Source organism: Trichechus manatus, unplaced genomic scaffold (genome assembly GCF_000243295.1).
Source record: "Trichechus manatus latirostris isolate Lorelei unplaced genomic scaffold, TriManLat1.0 scaffold00053, whole genome shotgun sequence".
NCBI lineage: Eukaryota > Metazoa > Chordata > Mammalia > Sirenia > Trichechidae > Trichechus > Trichechus manatus.
In genome coordinates this window covers 7938107-7949011 of record NW_004443989.1, presented here as the reverse complement: position 1 = coordinate 7949011, position 10905 = coordinate 7938107, and the positions used below count along the sequence as shown (strand labels likewise).

General features: G+C 45.1%; 1 protein-coding gene across 1 annotated transcript in view; it reads left to right on the top strand.

Annotated features, from left to right (window-relative positions):
• Window positions 1-477: 477 nt before the first annotated feature.
• MEAK7 (MTOR associated protein, eak-7 homolog) overlaps window positions 478-10905 on the top strand; it is a 58986-nt gene continuing 48558 nt past the window's right edge. Inside the window, exon 1 of the mRNA XM_004377792.2 lies at window positions 478-776. The gene's annotated coding sequence lies outside the window, so the exon portion shown is untranslated. The remainder of the gene's footprint in view (window positions 777-10905) is intronic.

The following is a 10905-nucleotide window of genomic DNA, read 5'->3' as shown; positions in this document are numbered from 1 at the left end:
TTTTTGAACCCCAGGATTCCAGACTGTGGCAGGGTTAATCAGAAAGGGAGTGGGGTGGTTAGAACAAATGCAGTGGTGCCAGACAGACTTGGTCTTTAGTTCTGGCTCAGTCATGGTGAACGTGGACAAGTCATGGGACTTCTCTGAACATCTGCCTCTTCGTCTGTAACATGGTGATAATAACATCTATTGCAGAGAGTCACTGTGAAAATTAAATGAGATTATGTGTATAAAGTGCAGGCACTGAGGCAACTGTTACAGCCACTAACACCTCAGGGTTTAACAAGATGGCACATTAGGGGGAGGGCAGAGTTTCTACCTTCCTAAGGGCAGAAAGGAGCCCTGGTGGTGCAGTGGTTAAGAGCCTCGGCTGCTAACCAAAATGTCAGCAGTTCGAATCCACCATCAGCTTCTTGGAAACCCTATGGGGCAGTTCTACTCTGTTCTATAGTGTCACTATGAGTTGGAACTGACTCGGCAGCAATGGGTTTGGTTTTTTCTTTTTGGGTTTAAGGGCAGAAAGGAAGGGTGGGAGAAGAGAACTAACCTTTATTGAGATCAATAATGTGCCAGGAACTTTACCTTCTATTTAATCCAAATGGGAATCCTAGGGCAGGGATTTTCAAAATTTAATGTGCATATGAATTCCCTGGGGATCCGGTTAAAATGTAGACTCTGATTCAGCAGGTCTGGCCTTGGAGGCTGAGATTCTACATCTCTGAAAGCTTCTGGGTGATGCCGATGCTGCTGGTCCATGATTATACTTCAACAAGAAGGTAGGCAACTATTGCTATCCCCAATTCACAGCTGAATCGTTGAGTCAATTACAACTCATAGCAACCCTATAGGACAGAGCAGAACTGCCTCATAGGGTTTCCAAGGCTGTAATCTTTACAAAAGCAGACTGCCACATCTTTTTCCTGTGGAGTGGCTGGTGGGTTTGAACTGCTGACCTTTTGGTTAGCAGCAGAGCACTTAACCACTGCACCACCAGGGCTCTGGGCACGGATTAGGCCATGATTAAAGCAATTAAGGCATGGGTCTGGACAGTCCTGGGTTGTTTATTATTTAATACAAAGGAGGGATAGAGAGAGCTTTGCTTTGAAAGTAAAAACTAGAGCATTGCTCACATGTAACATTTGGAAATGACCTGAGCCTGCCTTATACGGGTTCACTGTGTCATCTCCCATGAAGGGCTTTCAACAGTGCCTGGCATGGCAGGGAAGGGGGGAGGGGAATTTGTGTGCTTGTTGTTGTTCTTTTTAAAACAATAATATACTTCTTTATTAGTGTGTTAAATAATTAAACTTGGTAGCATGTCTGATAGCAAACAGTTAAAAAATAGTGATGAGCATAAATGGTATTTTCAGATATCTTCAGCATGTGCTTGTTCCTATTATATTTTAAAAATAACAACAAATCCATATTTGCTTAAAGCACAGACCTTGGTTGAAACATTCTTTTCTCCTTAATCCATTTCTGGGGGGCTGGAGGAGCAGTCTGCTTTGCTTAGAATCAGAGACCCGAGTTCCAGTCTGGGTCCTGCCCCTTACTAGCTGTGTGACCTTGGGTAAGTTTCTGAGTCATTCTGAGCATTAGTGTCTGCCTCTGCAGAATCAGGTGCCTCCTTCCACACAAGAGTCCTGTGGGGGCTTGAGAATGCTGCCTCCAAAGTGAAGCCCTGAGTCTGAGAGTCTTTTTCTTTTCCTTCTAACCTATTAATCGAAGATCCACACAGGCAAATACAACCTCAGGGCAGGAATCCTGCTTCTCGGAGCTTGGCCCCCAGCCACCGCTGGAAGGCCCTGGGAGTCATTAATAACATGGTCTCAAAAGTAACACCCCTTGTCCTTTCCTGTTTTCCGTCTCGGGGGCCGATGAGGGACTGGGATTGTCATTCACACAGTGGAGCTGGCAGCAGCATTGAAGGGCCATCAAAGAAAAAAGGGGTAACAAAAGAAAACAGTATGCCTGCGGTTCTCAAGGCCACGGCCGCCTCCACCCGAGCCACTGGAGCCTGCGCTAGTTCACCCCTTCCCCCTGGTATCACATGACCCCTCTACTGGGAGAAAGCCCCCCTTCCGTGTCTGTTAATGTGCATTGCGGGGCAGCCTCTGTGACCGGCTGGGCCCATGGAAGGAGGATTTGTGCCCCCTGATGGGGATTGGTGAGGACTCTGCTGGCGCTCCTAGACTCCTAGCTTGGCTGATGCAACTGAACAAAAGATGGAAGCCCAGGCTTGGGGCCAACGTGCTGGGTGGTGGGGGCAGGAGCCGCAGGAGAGGGGAGTCCTCCTCCAACCTGGCGTTGGGCACGTCTCCACACTTAAGGCTGGAGGCCTGACCACTTGCTGCCGTTGTCTGATAGTAAGGACAGCTGGGGAGGGGGGGCCAGAGCTAAACGGAAACAAAAGCCTCTAAGGCAGACCCCCTGAAAGTGGGCAAGGGAGCACGGCTGGTCAAGAAGCTCCTTTCTTAGGTTCCTCTGGGCAAATTATGAGCAATTTCCTGGACTTTGATTTCTATATACAACCAAGAGGTGCTGGCAGCCCCTGAGTGGTACAGTTAACACTCTTGGGTGCTAACCAAAAGGTTGGAGGTTCAAGTCCACCCAGAGGCACCTTGAAAGAAAGGCCTGGCAATCTGTTTCCGAAAAGTTGGCCATTGAGTGTACTCAGCCATGGAGTACAGTTATACATGGGGTTGCTATGAGTTGGGGTTAACTTGATGGCACGTGGTTTAAAGGATGCTTAGTATTAGCTCAAAAAGTGAGTTATTAAGGCAAGGTAGTCTAATTATTTAGTTGGTGTCCATGGGACAGAAACAAAAATATTAACCAAAAAGGAAGCCTGTCCTCTGGCAGGATTGATGGGTGGATTGCCTGATTGGTATGCTCCCAGATCTTTATAGTTTTGCTCAGGGTAATGGGTTACATTTAGATCAGAAAGGGCATGATGGAAAGATCCAGAAAAGGAGAGAAAAGATCTTAGAAGAGAGAGGAAAGGGAGAGAGCAGAGAGCTAGGGGTATTGGTGTCTTATGGGGAGAGAGAGATTGGGTCAACTGCTGCTTGGGGTGGGACTTTGGGGATACTTTTCATGTTTGTGGCCACCCCAGGTCTTTTGAAACCATCCCTGTATTTAGGGACTTGCCCACATTACAAAAGGAGCCCTGGTGGCGCAAAGGTTAAGCACTCCAGCTGCTCACTGAATGGTCGGCAGTTCAAACCCACCAGCGACTGTGGGAGAAGAGACTTGGTGATCTGCTCTTCTAAAGATTACAGCTTAGGAAACCCCAAGGGGCAGTTCTACTTTCTCACATGGGGTCTACTCGATGGCACCTAACAGCGACAGCAACCACATTACAGGTCCTGAGCCAGAATCCACACTGAACTCTGTACGGGTTCGGTTCCTATGAGAAGTAGATGCCACACTGGAATTAGATGTGCAGGCGGCTCATTGGATGTAAAGTCGTGATGCATAAAGGGGAGAGGGAGTAGGCACAGGCGAGGCGGCCTCAGCCCACAGTGCAGGTCTGACCCTGTGGAAGGAGAGGTGAAGGAAGAGCATTAGAGAGAGTCTCGGCCAGAACCATGGGCAGTCCCAGAGCAGAAATGGCCCAGTAGAGGAGCCTAGCAGAGGTGGAAGTGGTCCAGCTCTAGCAGCCCTGCCTGCTGTGTCATTGGTGGTCAGCTCATGACAGTCCCTGGGTGGTGCAAACAGTTAACATGCTTGGCTGCTAACCAAAAGGTTGGAGGTTTGAGTCCACCCAGAGATGCCACAGAAGAAAGGCCTGGTGATCTACTTCTGAAAAACCAGCCATTGAAAACCCCATGGAGCACAATTCTATTCTGTCACCCAAGCAGGTCCTCTCTGGAAGGCAGACTAAGCAGTTACCCTCTAGGGGTGCTTACTCCAGAGAGGAGTGGGTGCTGGGGCTAAAGTTCGTTACTGGAGCTGGTGCTGGAAAGGTAAGGAGGGGTCCGAGGATGAGGGCCAAGTGTTCCCCATTGGACTGAAGTGGAAGGGCAGTTTCTGATGCCAATGCTGTTTTTCTAACAGCTGCCACTGGACAGCCAGCCACCTGCAGATTCCTACAGCTGCTACTGGCTGCCCAGTGCCCCATGTCCTCCCAATGCCTGACCGGTACTGTGGCAGTGTACGGCTCCATGCCGCTGGTTCTCAGAGCTGGCCACACACTGGAACCCCCTGGACACCTTTGCAGACGAGGAAACTGAGGCCCAGATAACTGAAGCGTCTTACTCACTATCCCATGAGCAGATGTGGAAGAGTTGGATTTATAACTGTCTTGTTACTGGGTGGAAACCCCAGGTTGTGCTTGGCATGACTCAGATTGGCCAATGAATGAGAGACTAAGGTGGGAGAGCAGAAAAGTCACCTTTATTTTGTTGTGCAAGGAAGGGAGTCAGTAGGAGCTGCTGCTGCCAAGACTGCTCCCCAAGGGGGAGGAGAAAAGTTACTTTTAAGGAATTTACAAGTAGAAAGTTCATACAAATTACATCAGCAACATTCTTAATCATACTACACAGGCACAACGGGATTTACATATAACTTCAGGCATCACGAGGTCAAAGAAAACAGGATTCTAATGCAAAGCTGTGTGTTGGGGGGGGGGCGGGGGGAGCAAACCAAGCAAAGGAAACTGGATTCTAATGCAAAGCTGCAGGGCAAGCAAAGAAAACAGGATTCTGATGCAAAGCTGCTTGAGGCAGTGGCTTGGGGGATTTCTGCCTTAGTCTGACCTCACACTGCCCCAAATTCACACTGTCAGGGCCTGCTCCCTCGCTTGATCTCAGCAAGGCTCTTTGTAGCCAGGGCTTGAAGGAGCATGCCAGCTGATGCCAACTGACACTGTGGCCCTTGGGCACGGGTTTACTCTCCAATAAAGGAGCCCTGGTGGTGCAAATGGTTAAGCTCTCGGCTGCTAACCAAAAGGTTGGTGGTTCGAACCCACCCAGCGACTCCGAGGGAGAAAAAGACCAGGCGATCTACTCCTGTAAAGATTACAGCTTAGAAAGCCCTATGGGAAAGTTCTTCTCTGTCACATGGGGTCGCTATGAGTCAAAATCGACTTTGCGGCACCCAACAGCAACAACATCAATTTCCCATAAGAGATTAGAAAACCAGGTGCCTTTAGTGAGGCAGGGAAGTCACACTCATACACAGGGTCCAGCCTGTTTCCCAGGCATCTTAACACCTGGATAACAGACGAGGTCACGATCTACTTACAGGGCAGATGGCATTTATTAGAGCAAAATAAGTCATCTGTTTACTTCCCTCAACATGGATGGACACCTGCTTATGGATTTCTTTGGAAACAAAACAGCTGCCCAAGTCGCTTGCTGGTCTCATTAGGCACCATTAGAATTACCTTCTCAACGAAGTTCTATCCGACCCACCTAAAGAAAATGGAGGCCTGAGAAATCGGATGTAATTGGAAACAGAAGGGAGGGAACCCAATGGAGCACCTCCAGAAAACACATGCATGGCCTGGGCCGTTGGTGAGTGGGTGTCTGGAATGTGGCAGGGGAGTGTACGTTTATAACCCCGTCTCCCTGGAGAATATAATCCGTTCTTTCCCTTGAAGAACCACGTTAAAAACCAGTCATAATGAAGTTTTCTCTAGTCCACAGTAACACAAGCAACATGAAGACAATGAAGTGAGTTTCCTACAAGACTAATTGCATTTAATCTATTCTTTTTCTTTTGCCTTTTCTAAGATTTAGGTGTTCCAGTGATTTTACTTTGTGAAACAATAGTGATGATAAATGATAGTTAACATTTATAAAAATGCCCTTCAGTGGCAAAATAAAAAACAGACAGCTTTATGTCAGCCCTTAGACATTTTTAAATCGGTCTATGAAATCCACAAGTCTGGAAATCTCAATACTCAGCCGTTTATATAAAGATGCACAGACAAAGATGTTAAACGCAGCATCACATATGGAAACAGGAGATGGGGAGCCATCTAAATGCCCATCAGTAGGAACCTGGCTCAATAAATTATTATACACTCAGTGTGTATTACGAAAATGTAGGTATGTTTGAATTCCATAATATGCTGTCAAGTGGGAAAACTATACCAGGCTTCCAGTGCGTTGTATGTTTCCAGAGACATAGGGTGTGAATTCACAGAAGAGCTCTGGAAGAATCCACAAGACACTTCTAGCAGTGTTTGCCTCTGGGGAGCAAGATTAGGGGCCTAGGGTGGGAAGACCGACTTTTCATGATATCCTGTTATGGACTGTGTGAAATTTTTACTACGTTCATACATTAATTTTTCTTTTATTATTATTGTCCTTTAGATGAAGGTATACAGAACAAACTAGCTTCTCATTAAACAATTAGTGCACATATTGTTTTGTGACATTGGTTACCAACCCCAAGACATGTCAACACTCTCCCTTTCTCAAACTTGAGTTCCCTTTTGCGAGCTTTCCTGTTTCCTCCTGCCTTCTAGTCCTTGTCCTTGGGCTGGTGTGCCCCTTTAGTCTTGTTTTAGTTTTGTTTTATGGGCCTATCTAATCTTTGGCTGAAGGGTGAACCTCAGGAGTGACTTCATTACTGAGCTAGAAGAGTGTCCAGGGTCCATATTCTGGGGGTTTCTCCAGTCTCTGTCAGGCCAGTAAGTCTGGTCTTTTTTTGTGAGTTAGAATGTTTTTTTTATTGTACTTTAGATGAAGGTTTACAGAACAAACTAGTTTCTCATTAAATAATGCACATACTGTTTTATGACATTGGTTAACAACCCCACGACATGTCAATGCTCTCCCCTTTCGACCTTGGGTTCCCTATTACCGGCTTTCCTGGCTCCTCCTGCCTTCCAGTCCTTGCTCCTGGGCTGGTGTGCCCCTTTAGTCTTGTTTTGTTTTATGGGCCTGTCTAATCTTTGGCTGAAGGGGGAACCTCGGGAGTGACTTCATTACTGAGCTAGAAGAGTGTCCAGGGGCCATATTCTGGGGGTTTCTCCAATCCCTGTCAGGCCAGCAAATCTGATCTTTTTTTGTGAGTTAGAATTTTCTTCCACATTTTTCTCCAGCTCTCTCCGGGACCCTCCATTGTGATCCCTGTCAGAGCAGTCCATGGTGGTAGCCAGGCACCATCTAGTTGTGCTGGACTCAGTCTGGTGGAGGCTGTGGTAGTTATGGCCATTAATCCTTTGGACTAATCTTTCCCTTGTGTCTTCAGTTTTCTTCATTCTCCCTTGCTCCAGACGGGGTGAGACCAGTGGAGTATCTTAGATTGCCACTCACAAGCTTTTAAGATCCCAGACGCTACTCACCAAAGTAGAATGTAGAACATTTTCTTTATAAGCTATGTTATGCTAATTGAGCTAGATGTTCCCCAAGACCATGGTCCCCACAGCCCTCAGCCTAGTAATTCGGTCCCTCAGGGAGTTTGGCTGTGTCTATGGAGCTTCCATGACCTTGCCTTGGACAAGTTGTGCTGGCTTCCCCAGTATTGTGTACTGTCTCACCCTTCACCAGAGTTACCACTTATCTATTGTCTCTTTAGTGTTTTTCCAACCCCACCCTCCCCTCCCTCATAACCATCAAAGATTGTTTCTTTTTGTGTGTAAACCTTTTCGTGAGTTTTTATGGTAGTGGTCTCATACAATATTTGTCCTTTCGTAATTATTTCACTCAGCATAATGCCCTCCAGATTCATCCATGTTGTGAGATGCTTTACAGATTCATCATTGTTCTGTATCTTTTCGTAGTACTCCATTGTGTGTATGTACCATAGTTTCTTCATCCATTCATCTGTTGATGGGCATCTAGGTTGTTTCCATCTTTTTGATATTGTGAACAATACTGCAGTGAACATGGGTGTACATATGTTTATTCATGTGATGGTTCTTATTTCTTTAGGATATTTCCCTAGGAGTGAGATTGCTGGATCATATGGTATTTCTATTTCTAGCTTTCTAAGGAGGTTGTACCATTTTGCATTCCCACCAGCAGTACATAAGAGTTCCAAACTCCTCGCAGCCTTTCCAACATTTACTATTTTCTGTTTTTTCGATTCGTGCCAGTAATGTCGGGGTGAGATGGTATCTCATTGTGATTTTGATTTGCATTTTTCTGATGGCTAGTGATTGAGAGCATTTCCTCACATGTCTGTTAGCCGCTTGAATGTCTTCTTTGGTGGAGCTGTCTGTTCGTTTGCCCATTTTTTAATTGGATTATTTGTTTTCTTGTTGTAGAGGTGTTGGAGTTCCCTGTAGATTTTAGAGATTAGAACTTTGTCAGATTTCTCATAGCCAAAATTTTTTTCCCAGTCTGTGGGTTCTCTTTTACTCTCTAGGTGAAGTCTTTTGATGAGCATAAGTGTTTAATTTTTAGAAGATCCCAGTTATCTAGCTTATCTTCTGGAGTTTGTGTGTTGTTAGTTATGATTTGTACCCTGTTAATGCGATGTATTAGGGCCTCTACTGTTGATCCTATTTTTTCTTCTATGATCTTAATATGTTTTGATTTTATATTTAGGTCTTTGATCCATTTTGAATTAGTTTTTGTGTATGGTGTGAGGTATGGGTCCTGTTTCATTTTTTTGCAGATAGCTATCCAGTTTTGCCAGCACCATTTGTTCAAAACACTGTCTTTTCCCCATTTGATGGACTTTGGGCCCTTGTTGAAGATCAGGTGACCGTAGGTGGCTGGATTTACATCTGGGTTCTCAATTCTGTTCCATTGGTCAGTGTATCTGTTGTTGTACCAGTGCTAGGCTGTTTTGACAGTCTTAGCTGTATAGTAGTTCTGAAGTAGGTAGTGCAGGTCCTCCTGCTTTATTCTTCTTCTTCGATAGTGCTTTACTTGTCTGGGATGTACATGAATTTTTCAATAAACAAATTAATTAATGGAAAACATCTGGGAACCATAGTTAGCTTGAGATTCTAGTTAAGAAGTACAAGAATGAAATACCCAGTTCAGGCACTATTTGATGTGAGAGTTTGCTGCTGCTTTTTTAAAAAAATATTTTATTTTATTTTATTGTTGTGGAGAATATACACAGCAGAACAGACACCAATTCAACAGTTTCTACATGTACAATTCAGTGACATTGATTAAATTCTTCAAGTTGTGCCACCATTCTCACTCTCCTTTTCTGAGTTATTCCTCCCTCATTAACATAAACTCACTGCCCCCTAAGGTTCCTATCTAATCTTTTGAGTTGTCAATTTGATCCCATATAGACAGTTCTTTAAAAGAGCACAATGTTCAAGGCAGACTTTTTTTTTTCTTTTTCTTTTTTTATTGTTGTAGTTTAAGTGAAAGTTACAATTCAATTTAGTCTCTCATACAAAAATTTATAAATACATTGTTATGTGACCCTAAATGCTCTCCCTATACTGTGACAGCACACTCTTCCTTTCCACCCTGGATTTCCCATGTCCATTCAGCCAGCTCCTGACCCTCTCTGCCTTCTCATCTCACCTCCGGACAGGAGCTGCCCATTTAGTCTCATGTATCTACTTGAGCTAAGAGGCACACTCCTCACGAATATCCCTTTACGTCCCACGGTCTAGTTCAATCCCTGTCTGAAGAGTTGGCCTCAGAAATTGTTTTAGTTTTGGGTTGACAGAGATTCTGGGGGCCATCCTTTCTGGGGTTCCTCCAGTCTCAGTCAGACCATTAAGTCTGGTCTTCTTACTAGAATTTGAGTTCTGCACCTCACCTTTCTCTTGATCCATCCGGGACTCTCTGTTGTGTTCCCTGTCAGGTTGGTCATTGGTGGTAGCCGGGCACCATCTAGTTCTTCTGGTCTCAGGCTGATGAAGTCTCTGGTGTGGCCCTTTCTGTCTCTTGGGCTAATATTTGCCTTGTGTCTTTGGTGTTCTTCATTCTCCTTTACTCCAGGTGGGTTGGAACCAATTGATGCATCTCAGATGGCTGCTCACTAGCTTTTAAGACTCCAGACACCACCCACCAAAGTAGGATGCAGAACGTTTTCTTAATAAATTTTGTTATGTCAAGGCAGACATTTTTTACTAACTGAGCTAAACTATTGTTTGGTTTTAAAAGGACTTCCGGGAATATTTTTCATTTAAGGTGTAAAGATTATATCAGGGCAATCTTTTCAGGGGTTTATCTAGCCTCTGCGGCTCCAGAAAGTCTGGATACTGTGAGAGATTGTAATTCTGTTCTGTATTTCCCCGCTTTAGATTTTGTTTCTTTAACCCTCACTTCAGTCGAAATAGAGCTGATCACTCTTAAAATCTCTGTGGGCTTGTACCTAAGGCTGTTAGGATGCACTCAGCATGGGGTCCACACCGCTATAAGGTGCCCAAGCATGAGAATCACCCAGAGGATGTGTTAAAACAGACTGCAGCCTACCCCCAGAGACTCCGGTTCAGGAGGTCTTGGTGAGGCATCGGAATGTACGTTTCTATTGAGGTGATGCTGATTCTGCTGGTCCAGGACCACACTTTGAAGACCACTGCTTTCAGTGTTCAAACTCTCATGGTGGGTATTTCCCTCCAAATAGTCCTTGTCCACGAGTGCTAACAGAGCAGCAGACAGCAGGTGAGTACTTCAGTTGAAGCCCTGCCCCACCTATTATTTTGTGGTTAGCCAGGACACCACAGCAGGGAATCTACCCCTAGTTGCATCTCAGAATCTCTTGGGGAGAATTTAAAAGTACTCATGTCTGAAGGATTACAACAGAGTCCCAGACAGAGCTGGAGAAAAATGTAGAACAAAATTCTAACTCACAATAAAACTTACCGGCCTGATGGAGACTGGAGAAACCTCAAGAGTATGGCCCCCAGACACCCTTTTTTTTTTTTAACTGGTCCTATTTTTTTTTAATTGTGCTTCAGGTGAAGGTTTACAGAACAAACAGTTTCTCATTGAACAGTGGTACACATATTGTTTTATGACATTG